Source organism: Camellia sinensis, chromosome 10 (genome assembly GCF_055761805.1).
Source record: "Camellia sinensis isolate YWXY chromosome 10, ASM5576180v1, whole genome shotgun sequence".
In the NCBI taxonomy this organism is placed as follows: Eukaryota; Viridiplantae; Streptophyta; class Magnoliopsida; order Ericales; family Theaceae; genus Camellia; species Camellia sinensis.
Window position 1 is genome coordinate 158291594 of NC_138970.1, and position 17053 is coordinate 158308646.

At 34.6% G+C, this 17053-nt stretch overlaps 1 pseudogene; it reads left to right on the forward strand.

The window, feature by feature from the left end:
- Positions 1-14216: 14216 nt before the first annotated feature.
- On the forward strand, positions 14217-14900 carry LOC145800802 (secreted RxLR effector protein 161 pseudogene; annotated as a pseudogene).
- Positions 14901-17053: the final 2153 nt, after the last annotated feature.

Sequence of the window (17053 nt, forward strand, 5' to 3'; positions counted from 1 at the left end):
ACATATATTTGAGGTGTAAATTATGTACATAATTATTGCAGCTATATCGACCAGTATAGGAGGGTGGGAGAGTCACTGACAACAAATCCAAAGGAGCTCCTTAATTTCTTCCTTTTTTTTTTTTTTTTTCTTTCTTCCATGAAAATTCATGATTTGTATGAATAGAGTTCTGGTGAAGATGTAATAGAAGAATAAGATGCATTTGAACAAAATATAAAAAATTGGTAGCACCATTATGTGACATGCACAATTCCTTGCAAAAATCACCATATCTTATGCGGATAATCTATGTGGTGATTGTAGCTGTCTTAATTAGGAAAAATTATTGTTTGCTGTTAAAATAAATTGATGTATTGTTTCAACTTAATTGTTATTGGTTGAATCAATAAAATCCATTATATTTTAATCTATTTTTAAAGAACAACAGAACACTTATCCCTCAATAAATGATGTGGAACCATACGTACTCTAAGACCAACCAATAATTTCTAGTTAGATAGTAATATGATTTGTACTAGGTTGCTCTAGTTGGTACCATACCAACTTTTGGCTTAGCACTAGCAAAAATGATTTTTTATTTTTATTTATTTATTTATTTATTTATTTATTTTTGTGATAACCTAATTGGGATCGGTTACTATTGCTTTGATTCTTTTTGCACTAGTCCTCCTTATTGATGTATGTTGTTTATTTAATTAGATTTCGTTAATAAAGTTGTCTTTGCTAATGAAACATAAAAAAATAAAAAATAAAAAATCTTAGTAAACCCTTGCAGAAAGGAAGAAAACAATGGAACCATCAACAAATTAGTTGAGATTTGAATATGTAAGAACATCTTTTAAAATTCTCAAGTCTCGCTTGAAAAATTGACTATTTTAGTAAGCTATTTTAATTTTTGACCATTCTAATAGGTTAAAATATTTGTGTTTAAAAAGATGGTTAAATTATTTTGTAATTGGATGTGATATTTATAATAAAAAAAAAAGTGAAATGATTATAAATTTAATGTACATTTTGTCTTATAAGTTATTTTAATTTATTTTGTTTTTTTTTTTAAATTTTAGTCTAAAAAAAAAAAAAAAAGGCGTTCGCCAAATTTCCTGTCCTAGTGATCATGACTCCAAATTTCTTTGATGCCATTCGATATCATGAATTAGTTGCTTCAAATGTTGTGCCCATCATGTTGAAGCTATTCACTCCTCACTAGAAAAACTAGTAATTCTTCATTTTTTTTAGTGGATTAACTTGCAGATGTAGATTTTTTTTTTTTTTTTTTTTAAATATTAAGCATTATAGAGAATATTTCTAGAATATTATGGGGTGATTTAAGAAGTTGATTAAATGATGATTTTTTTTTTATTTTTTGAAATTTTTTATCCTTTTGTATGTAAAAAAATGTGAGAGGTCACCTAAAATGGATTAAAAGCTAAAAGTAAGCTTTCATATTTACTATTTCAAATTGCCCCAGTTAGCACTCTAGGTTTTGTTTGAGCAGTGACCTAACTTTTTAACATTTTGATTATTTTAACTTGAGACTAAAAATTCGTTTAGATTGATTTTTTTGACTTTTTAAATTTTTGTAAGAAAAAAAATAAAATAATTATAATTTAAATATGACATTTTATCTTATTAATTTTTCAATCTATTTTATCTTTTTATAATTAAAAAAATCACCAATCTCAAAAAAACAACTTGCCAAACGAGAGCTATGTTAGATATTCATCTTCTCTTTTTCATAACTACTAGTTGGACCCCACACACGTAGCGTGTGGGGGTCACCTTCTTGTTGGCTAAAATTTTGCTAAAAATTATTACAGTACAATTTTACTATTCATCAAAATCATAAAACTGTTACAGAGCTCACTTCAAATTATCAAATCCCAGTTCACAAGCCCTGATATATATGTAAATATTCAGAACGTTCAATGCATCAGGCACCATTTGACAATTTAATTTAAGTTCATGTTTTTAGATCAAAAGCTAAAACTCATAAAGAAGAAAAGAGAGAGGGAACACTTGCTGGCAATAAAAGCCCTTTTTCCTGCCTACTAATCTATAGTAACAACATGGATCTAGGACATAATCCTCGACATAATCGTAATATTTTAGGATATTTATGAATTGACTCATATCATTAAGATAAGAAAATTAGATAGCTGCCATAGCTCAGGAAACACATCACCGACTGCGCAATTAGATTTGAATTACTATTTAAGGATCTCTAATTTTAAGTTTAATAGGCAATCGCAGTTTCATGATAAATTACAAATATAATTTGACTATATATTTACAGATTACATAGAATGAATAAGTAATTTATATGACTGACTACTAAACAATATCTTCGTATCTTTATAAATGGAACATTCTTACCTGAAAACGTCATCACCAAGATAATCCATTAACATTTGAATAATAGCACACCCTTTTGTGCAACTATCGTCAGAAACTTCATCAATTGAATGAGCATGATGTATGTCCACCTCCAGATGTATGCTTACCAGACAAAACTGGAATTCATGGTGCACTTTCACACAGCAATACTTGTTGAAGTAAATAGCTCCAATATTGAGGTATCACATTGTTTGTGAAGTTGTAAAATATGAAGGTGGGCCTACAGCTTGTTTCTAGCATGCATTCAGAAGTGGTGGTGGCATCATTATGGATCACTTCGGTAATGTTGCTTTGAAGTCAGTATAACAGGCATCAAACTTGCTGATGGAAAAGCTATTTCTCAAAATAAATTTTGTAATCATAACCATATAAAGGATGCCATTGACTCATTGTAAATAACAAGCAGGAAATGCATACACCTTCAAGGAAACCTGTTTTTACCCCAATTGGGTGTGAGGTTTCCAGTGCATCCATATGTAAACCCCCAGCAGCATCAAGAAATTTAGTCCAGATTTCCCACTCAGGAAATAAGGTGTTAGTGACTAAATAACTTACCTGGATAAATAAAGTAGGAGAGAACAGTACAGATATAACATCACATCCAGGGAAATCCCTAAAAAGCAGAAGCAACGAAGTAGAAAGATTAAGATTAAAGACCTACCCATGTTGCAAAACCTTCATTAAGCCATAAATAAGTCCACCATTCCATTGTTACCAACTTGCCAAACCATTGATGTGCAACTTCATTTGTCACCATAATTGCAAGCTGGCATAACGAAAGTATTCAATAGAAAAACCTTGGTAAAAATTGGTATTTATTTTATATGAATATAAATACGAAGGGAATGAAGATGAAGTAAACATAAAATAATCAACAAAAACCTTCCACCTATAAAAATAAATAAATAAATAAAATCTCTATTACCACATCTATGTTCAATTTACCCTATTATACTTCTTGTTTGTTGAACTATATGGTGAATTGATTCAATCTAAGCAATCTTCTCCACAAGTTTCTGATGATTATTTCACAGCGAATTACGGTTGGAATTACTTACTTCATATATATATCAACTGCAACATCTAATGCAAGCCTTCCTTGATCACTCTCACCAACAGGACAGTATGCATGAACCTTAATCCCTACAAGAGAATTAGAGAAACTATGGAACAGAAACAAAAATCTGTTAAAACAATTGAAATAATCCTTTAACTTGTATGCATACCATCAGCCATTGTTTCTTCTATATGATCAAATAAACCAATCACAACAGCCACCAAATATGTTGACATAATTGGTGGTGATTCTTCGAAATTAACTGTTTAGATGCCCGTTAAGCTGTTCATGAACAACTAGCATATTAGACAATGTAGTCAACTCGGATGGCACGTGCAGTGTTATTTTGAAGGTGGCCTGTCAAGCATATGACAATTGTGCCAAAATGTTTTAAGAACCATGTAGGTTTCAATTGAAAATACATGAGAAAAGCACAAGCAGAATCATGATAGACTATGACAAATCTAACCATTCAATTTTTCTACATTTTGGTGGTTTTTAATTCAGCTCCAAAACTTGGTAACACTAAAAAATATTATAGAATAGAAGATAAGCTGTAAGTTGCAACAATGGAAAAACATAGAAGTAATTAAATGAACCTTGAGAGTAGGTTCATCCCAGTAAGGAAAACACCGTCATGCCTCCACTGCTTCAAAGTTGATGCCATATTCTTCTTCACTCCTCCATCCATATAAATATTATTAAAACTCAAATATGAATTCTGATAAGGAATCTAGCCAAAGCCAAGACAAGCTGAGAGACCCAAGCCACATCAGTCACAAGGAACCAGCTCAGCTACAGCTCAAGAGCTCAAGCACATCCAGCTCCTCCAGCTCAACTCAACTGAATCTGTTAGACAGTTATAGTTAACTAGAGTTAGATAGAATTGGTTATTGTTTAGTCAAGTAGAACTATAGTTAGATAGCAGTTACATTCATATGTATAAACAGACATATACTCTGTACTTGATATTTTGAGTTTTGGAATATATGAAAATACAGTTTTCTTTTATTGTATCAGAGCTCTGTTCAAGCTCTCACGAGCACTGATCTGAGAAGGTTGATCAATGGCGTATTCAATGCCATTCATAAATCTATCTTCTCCTGGAGTCTCACCTTCCATACCTCCAAATCTTGCTCTACTTATCTCGAATCTAAATTCTTTCGTGAATGTTAAACTTGATTCACACAATTTCATCATCTGGAAAAATCAAGTTCAGAATATTCTGAAAGCCACACAACTTCTCTGTTTTGTTGATGGCACAAAGGTGTGTCTATCATCTACTATCATTGATGAACATAACAATGAAGTTCTGAATCTAGAACATACACAGTGGATGATTATTGATTCTCATTTTGACTGCTACTCTTTCTCCATCTATATTCACTTCTGTGTTTCATTGTTCCACAAGTCATGAAGTATGGAGTGTTCTTACCAAACGTTTTACTTCATTATCAAGATCACACATTCACCAGTTGAAAAACAAGCTCAATCATATTGTTAAAAAGGAAATACAATGGATGAGTACTTGACTCAGATCAAGTCAATTGCAGATCAGTTGGGTTTAGCTGCATCACCTGTGGATGCTGAGGATCTGGTTTTGTTGATTCTCAATGGATTGCCTGATGAGTATAATGCCTTTAAAACCTCAATCAGAACACGAGCTGAATTCATTTCTATTGAGGAATTATGTTCTCTATTAAATTCTGAGTCCATTCATGTTGAATCCTCATCCAAACAATCACCTAATTCAGAGATTCCATTTGCTTATCATGTTTCAAGAACTTCTCATCGAGGTGGCTATAGAGGCAGTTCTTACAGAGGCCAAGGAAGAAATAGAGGAAGAGATGGAGGTAGATTTTTTAGAGGCAATTCTAGTACTCGAGGCAAAGGAGGCAGATCTCATAACAATCAATCTCATAATAATCAAAGTCAAGGTTTTCATTCAGGATATCCATCAAGTCATCATCCAAGTCATTCTAGTGCTTCCTCTTCCAACAGTCTTTCTTCTCAAGTCATTTGCCAGATCTGTGGCAAAACAAATCACTCAGCATTAGAGTGTTGGTACAGATTGGATGCTTCTTATCAACCTTCAAGATCTTCACCTCATCAAGCTTATGTGGCCTCCACATCTTCTCAGCCTAGTACTGTCTCACCTGGTGACAACACACACTGGTTTTTGGATTCTGCAGCCAACCGCCATATCACAAATGATTTGACAAATTTGTCCTCCTACCAACCATATCATGGTTCTGATTAGGTTACTGTTGGTAATGGTAATACTTTGCCTATTCATCACACAGGTCAAGGTCTTCTCCCTACTCCTTTCTTTCCCTTTCATCTGTCAAAAATGCTTCATGTACCTTCCATATCTTCCAACTTAATTTCAGTTCATCAGCTTATCTCTGATAACCATTGCACTATTACCTTTCACAAAGATGTATTGTCATACATGACAAGAGTAACAAGAAGGTGCTATACAAAGGCTATCACTCACATGGTCTCTATCATCTTCCTAGTTCTGTTCCATCTGCTGCATCTTCCACTCCAGCTTGTTTTCACTGTGCTGTTAATAATTCATCTTCTGTTAATAGTTCATCTCCTTCTAATTGGCATTTTCGATTAGGACATCCTTTTTCAAGGAAATTTCAGTATCTTGTTAAACATCACTTGTTACCTTCTTCATCTGTTGATGTTAATAAAGTGTGCTCACATTGTTGTGTTTCCAAAAGTCATAAATTGCCATTCAGTTTGTCTAATTCCACTGTTAATAAACCTTTGGCCCTTATTCACACTGATGTATGGAGTCCATTCACTACATCTGTTTCTTCATACAAATATTGTGTCTTGTTCATTGATGATTACAACAAATTTACATGGTTGTTTCCTCTTCATTACAGCAGTGAGATTTTTTTTCTAAATTTTTGAAATTTAAGGTTTTTGTTGACACTCAATTCTCTACTCAATTACAAGTCTTAAGAAGTGATAATGGGGGTAAATATCTTAGCACTAAGTTTCATGATTTCTTAAGGAGTAAAGGCATTCAACATCAATTGAGTTGTCCTCATACACCTGCTCAAAATGATGTAGCTGAGAGGAAGTATAGACACCTCATAGAGACTACAATTGCCCTGATGCATCACTGTTCTTTGCCTCTTATTTATTGGTTTGATGCTCTTCCCACATATGTTTTTCTCATCAATAGGCTTCCTACTGCTACACTGGATTTTCTCACTCATGAAGTCTTGTTCCACCATTCTCCTAATTATGCATTTCTAAGAACCTTTGGTTGCAGATGTTATCCTTGGCTCGGACCTTATGCTACTCATAAGATCCAACCTAGGTCTATGCCTTGTGTTTTTCTTGGCTATATTCCTTCCACTAAGGGCTATAGGTGTCTTGACCCTTCTACTAGCAAGATCTATGTTTCCATACATGTTTTTTATGAAAGTGTTTTTCCCTTTGCTTCTTCCAACACAGTCAACTCTGACTCCCCTTCTTTGTCTCAGCTCAGCTCCTTTTTCTAGCCTTCTCAGTCTAGTTCCTCTGCTGCTGGTTCTGCCTCATCTGTCCCTTTTTTTTTTTTTTTTTTTTTTTTTTTTTTTTTTGATAAGTAAGCAAATATTATTAAGAAAGCATCAAGATGATGCAACCAATACAAGAAAACCACCCCCGAAAGGGGAACCAATAAAACAAGGGCTAACCAATCACCTCATCTAAAAAAATCTAAAAACACAAATAAATCCGGATCTACCCTACACTCCAACCAACTATACAAAACTAGAAGAAGACGACTTTGTAACTAAGAAACACTATGAGAAACCTCTAAGAAGGTACGTCTATTCCGCTCCAACCAAAGCAACCACATCAAACAGAACGGAGCCAATAACCAAGCTCGTCGCCAGCTCATCTGTCCCTTTCACTCCAGCTCTGTCTTCCCCAGCTGTGTCTTCACCAGTCCCTATTGTGTTTGGACAATTTGATTTAGCTCAGTTTCTCTCTCAGTCTGCCCCACAGTCTGCTTCTCAACCAGCACCACAATCTGCCTCTCAGCAACAGCAACCTGCACAACAGCCTGTACTTCAGTCTGCTGCTCCATTTGGCAGTCTGCCTTCTGTTCCAGCTCAGTCTGCTGTTTTGCCTCTCATTTCCCAGGATCATTCTAATCCAATTCCCATTTCTTCTCTATCTGTTCATCTACCTCCTCTTGTTGTTCCTAATACACACCCCATGGTCACCAGGTCTAAAGCTCTACATCATTGTTTTTTCATTACTTCTGATCTTGCTGAACTTCAAGATGCTTCTCAATCAGTTGCTTGGACTGCTGCTATGGAAGAAGAATATAATGCCTTGATCAGGCAAGGTACTTGAACTTTAGTCTCTCTTCCACCCAACAAGAAGGCTATTGGCTGCAAATGCGTGTTTCGCCTTAAGAAAAATTCTGATGGCACTATTGCTAGGCATAAAGCCAGATTGGTTGCCAAAGGCTTTCTCCAAACTTAAGGTATTGATTATTTTGAGACCTTCAGCCCAGTAGCAAAGCAGCCTACCATCCAAATTCTCCTATGCTTGGCACTGCACTTTCAATGGACTATCAAACGGCTTGATATTTCCAATGCCTTTCTTCATGCTGTCTTAGAGAAGGAGGTTTACATGCATCAGCCTATTGGTTTTGTTGATAAAACACATCCCGCCATGGTCTGCAAGCTCAATAAAGCCTTGGTATGGGCTCAAACAAGCTCCTCGAGCTTGGTTTTCTACTTTTTCTTCATTTCTTCTCACTCATGGTTTCAAGGCCAGTCATTGTGATTCTTCTTTGATTGTTAAGAAGACTCCACACTCTATCACCATCCTTTTGATATACGTTGATGATATCCTCCTTACAGGGAGTGACTCTTCTTACATTTCCACTCTAATTTCCCAAACGCATTCTACTTTTTTCATGAATGAGTTAGGCCTTCTTAATTATTTTTTGGGCATTTCTGTCACTTCTTCTTCTTCAGGATATTTCTTATCTTAAAAGAAATATGCCACTGAAACATTAGTTAAAGCTGGTATGACCAATTGCAAATCTTCTCCTTCTCCTATGACTCTCAAGTCTTCTTCTGATCATGATCATGATGATTTACCCTTCTCTCAACCTTCCCTCTATCGCAGTCTTGTTGGTGCCTTGCAATATCTTACCATTACTCGCCCTGACTTAGCTTTTGCTATCAACCATGCCTATCAATTTCTTCAGACACCTCTTACCAGTCATTTTTCCTTGATTAAGAGACTGCTGCGATATCTGAAGGGCACTCTTCATCATGGTCTTCATTTTACTCCTGGTCCTCTCACCTTACATGCCTTCTCTGATTTAAATTGCGCTGGTTGCTCTCTTGATCGCTGATCCACTACAGGTTATTGTGTCTTTTTAGGTCCAAATTTGATTTCCTGGTCTGCCAAGAAACAGCCTACTGTCTCCAAGTCTTCTACTGAAGCTGAATACAGAGCTCTTGCTCAAACAGCTGCTGAACTTAGCTGGCTTGGTATGCTCTTGTTTGATCTTCACATTTTAGTCCCAGCTCCCACTCTATAATGTGACAATCTGTCCGCTATCTCCTTATCCAACAATCCTATTTTTCATGCAAGATCTAAACACATTGAGGTGGATTACCATTATGTTCGCGAAAGAGCTGCAGCCAAGAAGCTGTTTATTCATCACATTTCTTCTATGGATCAACTTGCTGATTTGTTCACCAAGCCTCTTTCCTCACCTCGATTTATTTATCTTCAGACCAAGCTTTTGGGTTCTTTCTCTCCCCTCAGCTTGAGGGGGCATGATACGGAGTCTAGCCAAAGCCAAGACAAGCTGAGAGACCCAAGCCACATCAGTCACAAGGAACCAGCTCAGCTACAGCTCAAGGCTCAAGCACATCCAGCTCCCCTAGCTCAACTCAACTGAATCTGTTAGACAGTTATAGTTAACTAGAGTTAGATAGAATTGGTTATTGTTTAGTCAAGTAGAACTATAGTTAGATAGCAGTTACATTTGTATGTATAAATAAACATATACTCTGTACTTGATATTTTGAGTTTTGAAATATATGAAAATACAGTTCTCTTTTAAATTCATGCATATAGAATTTTAAAAAAAAAAAAAAATTAAAAGACTCTAATGGGTTGCTAAGACAGTCAGTTATTTTCAAGTTCTCCTTATCTGAACCAAGAACACAAGAATTTCCACCCCACTCCAAGTCGCCAACCATTACAACTAATTGGCTCAGTTTAGCTGAGCTTCAATCACTTTCTTAGATACTAATCCATTAGGTAAACTACGTGATACAAGAAATAATATGATTATTGTCTCTCACCCAGATGAGAAAACAAAATAAATGATTGTGATTTTTCATCATTGTATAAAATACAAAAAGAATAGATAGTGACAACTATAACAAACTATCTACTCAATACAATCAACAATGAAGGAAGAAACATTAGTAAGAAATTAATAATCCTCAAGTACCAGGCTTTGTGGTTTTGCAATCTGATATATCGGCAGCCGGTGAATTCGAAATCGAAGGTAAAGACTATATGATTTTGTACAATTTGTTCACTGCCACAAATCCCCTTTCATCTAATAAAATCAATGTGATTTACCCAAAAAAAATTTATAACAAATTAAATGAAATAATTCTCACCATTTGTCACCTAATTTATAAACCAAACATCGCTCTCTCTTTATTTTTTACCAAATCACTCCATCTTTACAGAGGGTAAGATTCACAGAACAAAATTTCATAGAAAAAAATATAAACTTGAAATTATATTGTTTCAAAGTAAAACATATATATACAAAGTTTTAAATTTTCAAGACATACTCATCTACTCAGATCATTAGCTTATAACAAAGACAAGAAATTGAACCTCAAACGTGATTTAAGATAAAAATAACAGCTGAAATTATAAGTACTAGATAAGCTGTAGGCCTCCAAAAAGCATCAGCAGCAAACAAATAAACCTACAAAAACAATATATGATAATGAAAATCAAAACAAAAACAAAAAGAAATATATATATATATATATATAACAAGCACGAAAATATACAAATCAGATATGAACATCTCAGTAGGAGACAAACTATGAGCATGAACATCGCCAACAGGTAGAGTAAGAAGAAGGTGGTGTTAGAACATAATTCAAACGTGGGCTACAGGGACAGCTGTAGCAGATCTGATTGTGGGACACCTGTTGATTGCTGTTCTACAAATGTGATAGTGGACTTAGTGGTTGAGAGTCTTTAGGATTAGTTGCCTAGTGGTTGAGAGTTTTTCGGTGTTTTATTATCTGTCAATGTAATCAGGTAGCAAAAAATAAGGAAGTGGTGCATTGTGTAGCTAACAGGAGAGTATTTAAACTCTTTTTGAGTGTTTATTTTAGGGGTGTCTGCAGCCATTTGTAAACACTGCAATTTCAATAAATTCTAGAGTGTTTCTTCCACAATCTTTTCTAACATTTGGTATCAAAGCCAGATTAGAGTGCTTTGTTAGCATATCAGTGTTCTGGTCACTTCAAGTTATGGCTGGAAACAACATTGTAGGAAGCTCCCCTTAAAATGTTCCCATCTTTACTGGTCTTAATTATCAATTTTGGGGCATCAAGACGAATGACATTATTCAAGTCCTATGATTTGTGGGACTTGGTGGAGAATGGCTTTGTAGATCTTGCAGATCCCGAGCAAGCTACAAGGCTGACAGCAGCTCAATGCAATGAGCTGAAAGAAAAACAGCGGAAGGATGCCAAAGCTTTATTTCTAATTCAGCAAGCTTTGGATGAAGCCATATTTCCAAGGGTTATGGCTGTCTCCACATCAAAGGAAGCATGGGATTTGCTTCAAGAACAGTATCAAGGCTCGAGTGAAGTTGTTACAGTGAAGCTGCAAACTCTACGTCGGGAATTCAAAAATTTATCAATGAAGTCCTCCGATGCAACTCAGGAATTTTTCTCAAAAGTTACTTGAATCAAATTAGATCACTTGGAGAGGAATTGACAGATCAGAAAATTGTTGAGAAGGTTTTGCGAAGCCTTCCTCCCAAATTTGATCATGTTGTTGCAGCGATAGAAGAGTCAAAGGACTTGTCTGATTATTGTCTCCACGAATTGATGGGTTCTCGACAAGCACATGAGCAGTGGCTGAACAGAACAACAGAAACTTTTGTTCAACATGCCTTCCAATCAAGGCTTGATTTGAAGAAAATGTCAGATGGCTTGGGACGAGGAAACAATGGAAGGGGACATGGAAATTCATTGCATGGAAGAGGAAGAGGCAGATTCAATGGCCAACAGAGAAACTTTAATAGAGGTAACAATGCTACTCTTACTCCATGTTCACATTATGGAAAGACAAATCATGAAGATAAGGATTGTTGGTTTAAAACCAAATCTAGCCAAAACAAAAATGCTCCACAATGTTATGATCGTAAGGAGTTTGGCCATGTTAAGAAAAAATATTTTCACAAGGCCAAGGAGCAAGCCAATTTTAATGAAGTAAAAGATGCATCTGAAGAGAATTTATTTCTTACTTGTTTGGCTGCTCATATTGATATGTCTGAAGATATTTGGTATCTTGATAGTGGTTGTAATAATCACATGAGGTAATAGAAATTTCTTTGTGGAAATTGATGAATCAGTGAAGACACAAGTAAAGATGGGAGACAACAACCATGTTCAGGTATGCGGTTTGGGTACTATTGCTGTGATTTTAAACTCTGGAAGAAAGCTCATTCATGATGTTATGTATGTTCCTGGGTTAGCTCAAAATCTGTTGAGCTTAGGCCAATCGATGAGAAAAGGTTATAGTGTTACCTTTGACAATGATGAATGCACGATATATGATAAGAGGAGTATGAACTTAATTTACTCAGTCAAATGACAGAAAGATGTTTCCTCTTATGTTTTCAAAGGTTTCTGTCAATGCTTTTAGTGCATCAGTAGTGATTCCATGCTTTGGCATAGAAGATGTGGTCATCTTAACTTTTGTGGGCTGAATTTATTGCACAAAAAGAATAAGGTTTCTGGTTTTCCAATGATTAAAGATGATAGGGAAATATGTGAACCATGTATTTTTGGAAAGCAACATCGTGAAAAGTTTCCAGTGGGTAAATCTTGGAGAGCTACAAAGCATCTAATGCTGGTGCATGCCAATGTATGTGGTCCAATGCAAACACTCTCTTTGAACAAAAGTAAGTATTTCTTGATCTTTGTTGATGATTTTTCAAGAATGACTTGGGTATATTTTCTGAAAGAGAAATCTGAAGTTTTTGAGAGTTTCAAGCAATTTAAAGTTGCAGTGAAAAAACAGAGTGTCTGCTCTATTGTAACATTGCGTACTGACCATGGTGGTGAGTTTACATCCACAGAATTCAGAATGTTTTGCAGCAATCATGGCATCCAAAGACAATTCACAGCAAGCTATACTCCTCAACAGAATGGTGTCGTGGAGCGCAAGAATAGAACTATAGTAGAGGCAGCGAAAAGCATGTTGAAAGACAAAGATCTTCCCAAGAAGTTTTGGGCAGAAGCTGTGGCATGTGCTATTTATCTACTCAATCGGTTTCCAACTCAAGCAGTCATAGGGAAGACTCCTTATGAATCCTGGTATGGAAGAAAGCCTAATGTAAGTCACTTAAAGGTATTTGGTTCCATTGCATATGCATTTGTACCTTATGAGTTAAGGAGGAAATTAGAAGATAAGAGCACCAAGTGCATTTTTGTTGGCTATAATGAAGAAACTAAAGGTTATAGGTTGTATGATCCTAAATCTGGGAAATTAATTATTAGTTGTGATGTGGTGTTTAATGAAAGTGATATTTGGAATTGGGGCTCTAGTGAATCAAAGCCCACTTTGATGGAAGAAAAAAATGTTGATCTTGAATCCTCCAGCCAACAAGTGTCCCCTGTTTCATCTCCAGATTCCACACAAAGAAGGGTAAGAAGTCTATCTGATATTTATGCTGCATGTGAATATGCTTGCCTTGCTTTGGAACCTACTTGTTTTGAAGATGCAGAGAACAAAAAGGAATGTTATGAAGCAATGAAAGAAGAAATTGACGCCATTGAGAAGAACAAGACATGGACCTTGGTGGATTTACCAATTGGGAAGGAAGCAATCGGTGTCAAATGGATTTACAAGTCCAAGCTCAATGCAGATGGCACATTGAAAGGGTATAAAGCTCGATTGGTAGCTAAGGGGTATGCTCAAACTCCGGGTATTGACTTCACAGAAACTTGTGCTCCAATTGCTCGTTTTGATACAGTTAGAACTCTCTTGGCTTTGGCCACCCATAATGGTTGGATAGTTCATCAATTAGACATAAAATCTGCATTTCTTAATGGTGAGCTTTTGGAAGATGTTTATGTTGAGCATCCCCAAGGTTACATAGTGAAAGAGTTAGAGCGCAAAGTTTACAAATTGCACAAAGCACTTTATGGGCTCAAACAAGCACCAAGAGTCTGGTATAGCAAGATTGACACTTATTTTGCTGATAACCAATTTCAAAAGAGTGCTAGTGAACCAATCTTGTATGTTAAAAGTCATAACAGTGAATTCTTGGTTGTGTGTTTGTATGTAGATGATATGATATATACTGGAAGTTCTTCTCAAATGATAGAAGCATTTAAAGAGTCGATGATGCAAACTTTTGAAATGTCTGACTTGGGTGTTTTGCATTATTTTTTTGGGTATTGAAGTTGTGCAAGATTCAGACGGTATTTTTATTTATCAAATGAAGTATGCAGATGATTTGTTAAAAAAATTTGGAATGATGAATTGCAAGCCTGCCAAGACACCATTAAATGCAAATGAAAAGCTTTCTTTGAATGATGGGGTTGAAAAGGTCGATGAGAAATATTTCAGAAGTATAGTGGGAGGACTCATGTATCTCACTCATACAATACCCGATATAGCCTTTTCTGTAAGTCTTATATCCAGGTTTATGCATAGTCCAACCAAACATCATATGGGGGAAGCTAAGAGAATCTTGAGATATGTTCGAGGCAGTTCAAATTATGGCATCAGGTATATGAAAGGCAAACCCAATAATCTTGTTGCTTTTACTGATGGTGATTGTGCTGGTTGTGCAGATGATAGGAGGAGTACAACAGGTTATATATTCGGCCTTGGTTCAGGAATCATTTCATGGGCATCGAAGAAGCAGCAGAGTATAGCTTTGTCAAGCACAGAAGCAGAGTACATAACAGCCACAACCACAGCATGTCATGCAAGTTGGTTAAGGAGAATTTTGGAAGATCTAAAGGAAAAGCAAGATGGTCCTACTGTGATATTTTGTGACAACAAATCCACAATTGCATTGACCAAGAATCCAGTCCAGCAAGGAAGATCAAAACACATTGAGATTCGATACCATTTCATTCGAGAGTTGGTTTCTAAAGGTGAAATAGAGCTGTAGCATTGCAACACAGAGGAACAACCAGCTGGTATTCTCACAAAGGTTTTGGCAAAAGACAAATTCAAGAAATTTCGGTCCATGATGGCAGTGCAAGCCCTCCTTGAATTATGGGGGGAAATGTTAGAATATAATTCAAACGTGGGCTAAAGGGACAGGTGTAGCAGATCTGATAGTGGGACACCTGTTGATTGTTGTTCTACAAATATGTGATAGTGGACTTAATGGTTGAGAGTCTTGAGGATTAGTTGCCCAGTGGTTGAGAGTTTTTAGGTGTTTTATTATCTGTCAATGTAATCTGGTAGCAAAAAATAAGGAAGTGGTGCATTGTGTAGCTAACAGAAGAGTCTATTTAAACTCTTTTTGAGTGTTTATTTTACGGGTGTCTGCAGCCATTTGTAAACATTGCAATATTCAATAAATTCTAGAGTGTTTCTTCCACAATCTTTTCTAACAGGGGGTGCAAAATTTAAATGTTGCCAAATCAATTCTTCTACAAAGCAGTGCTCCAAGATTGTAAAATCGAGCTACACCAAGAAGGGGAAGCTTGTAGAAGCAAGATGTGAGCACTTCAACTTTAAAATATGGATTTTTAAAATTAGGAAAATTATAATGGTTGTTTTATTATATAATTTATTTAAGACTTATATACTATATGATTATTTTGCATTGTCCATGATCAATGACGGAGTCAAAAAAATTAAATCAGAGTGGCACTTATCAATTATAACATTGAAAATTTTTATAAAAATATTTCACATAAATTTTTACGATTGACTTCAAGAAAGGTAAAAAATAAAAAATAAAAACAATTTTCAAAAAAATCTACTTTTTTATTTTCCACATTTTAATGTTTTCAATGATTTTTTTTTAATATTTTAAGAAATTTTTTTGATTTTTTAGACACACCTAACATACATACACTTAAAAAGTATAATATTTGTGAAAAAAATATTTAAAAAATACACTAAATACAAAAAAAAAAAATTAAAATTCAGTACATTTTTCGTATTTTTGTGTATTTATTAATTTTTAAAAATATTTTTTGACAAATATTTCTCTATTTAGATACATCTAAATAAAGTGCATCTAAAAAAGTAAAAAAAATTGCTTAAAATTTAAAAAATATTCACTAAAAACAAAAAAATATATATATGAAAAATAAAAAACTAAATTTTCAGAAAACTAAATTCAGAAAATTGAAACCAAACACACTGAAGTTATTTATAACTAATGTATCACAGACAATATATAAAAAAAAAAAAAAAAAAAGTCATAGATATAAGTTTTAAAATAAATTATATAATTATAAAGTAATTTTTTATACAAAATTTGAGTAAAAATTCAATATAATAGTAATACTGCGCCATCATTGACATGTGAGATCACCAACCAATAGTAAAGAAATACTTGAAGGATGAACCTCACATGTTAAATGTAACTAACAATCCAATAAATTTCATATCTTCATTGAGATTAATTATGTTTGAATGTCAATAATGATAGGCATCGCCATTATACTGAAATTTTCATAGATAATAGTATGCCTTATCGTAGTCTCCTTATTTTCAATCAAAATAACCATTATTGTTCTCATAATTTAAAAAATGTAATTGACATTTCATTCTAAATAATATTTTTATAATTTTTTTATTTAAAATATTTTTTTTATAAAAAAAAAAATAATATTCCAAAATCCGGGGGGTGGGAGGGCACGTGACCCCTCTGGATCCTCTATACCTTCACCACTGTCTATGATATACTAGTTACAAGTACCACTATTTTTTTTATCTTTCTTGAGGTTAATCGTAAAATTTTATATGAAATAGTTTTGTAATAATTTATTTAAGTTTTGTGCTTAATATTAATTCAAAAATTATTGTTACCTTATTATTCTTGGTTAGGGAATTTTTTTTTTTTTTTGAAGTTATAATTAATAAGTACCTTTAATTTAATTTTTTGATTCCACCACTGAACTATTCTCTTGTGAATCCAACCTCTTGTTCAGTGCTACTTCTTTGTTACCACCTATGAAGCACGGACACGGACACAGATACGGACACAGACACGGACACGGACACAAACACGGGGCACGAACACGGCGGGAGACACTACGAATTTTATTTTATTTGTTTTATATATTTTTATGTGTTATG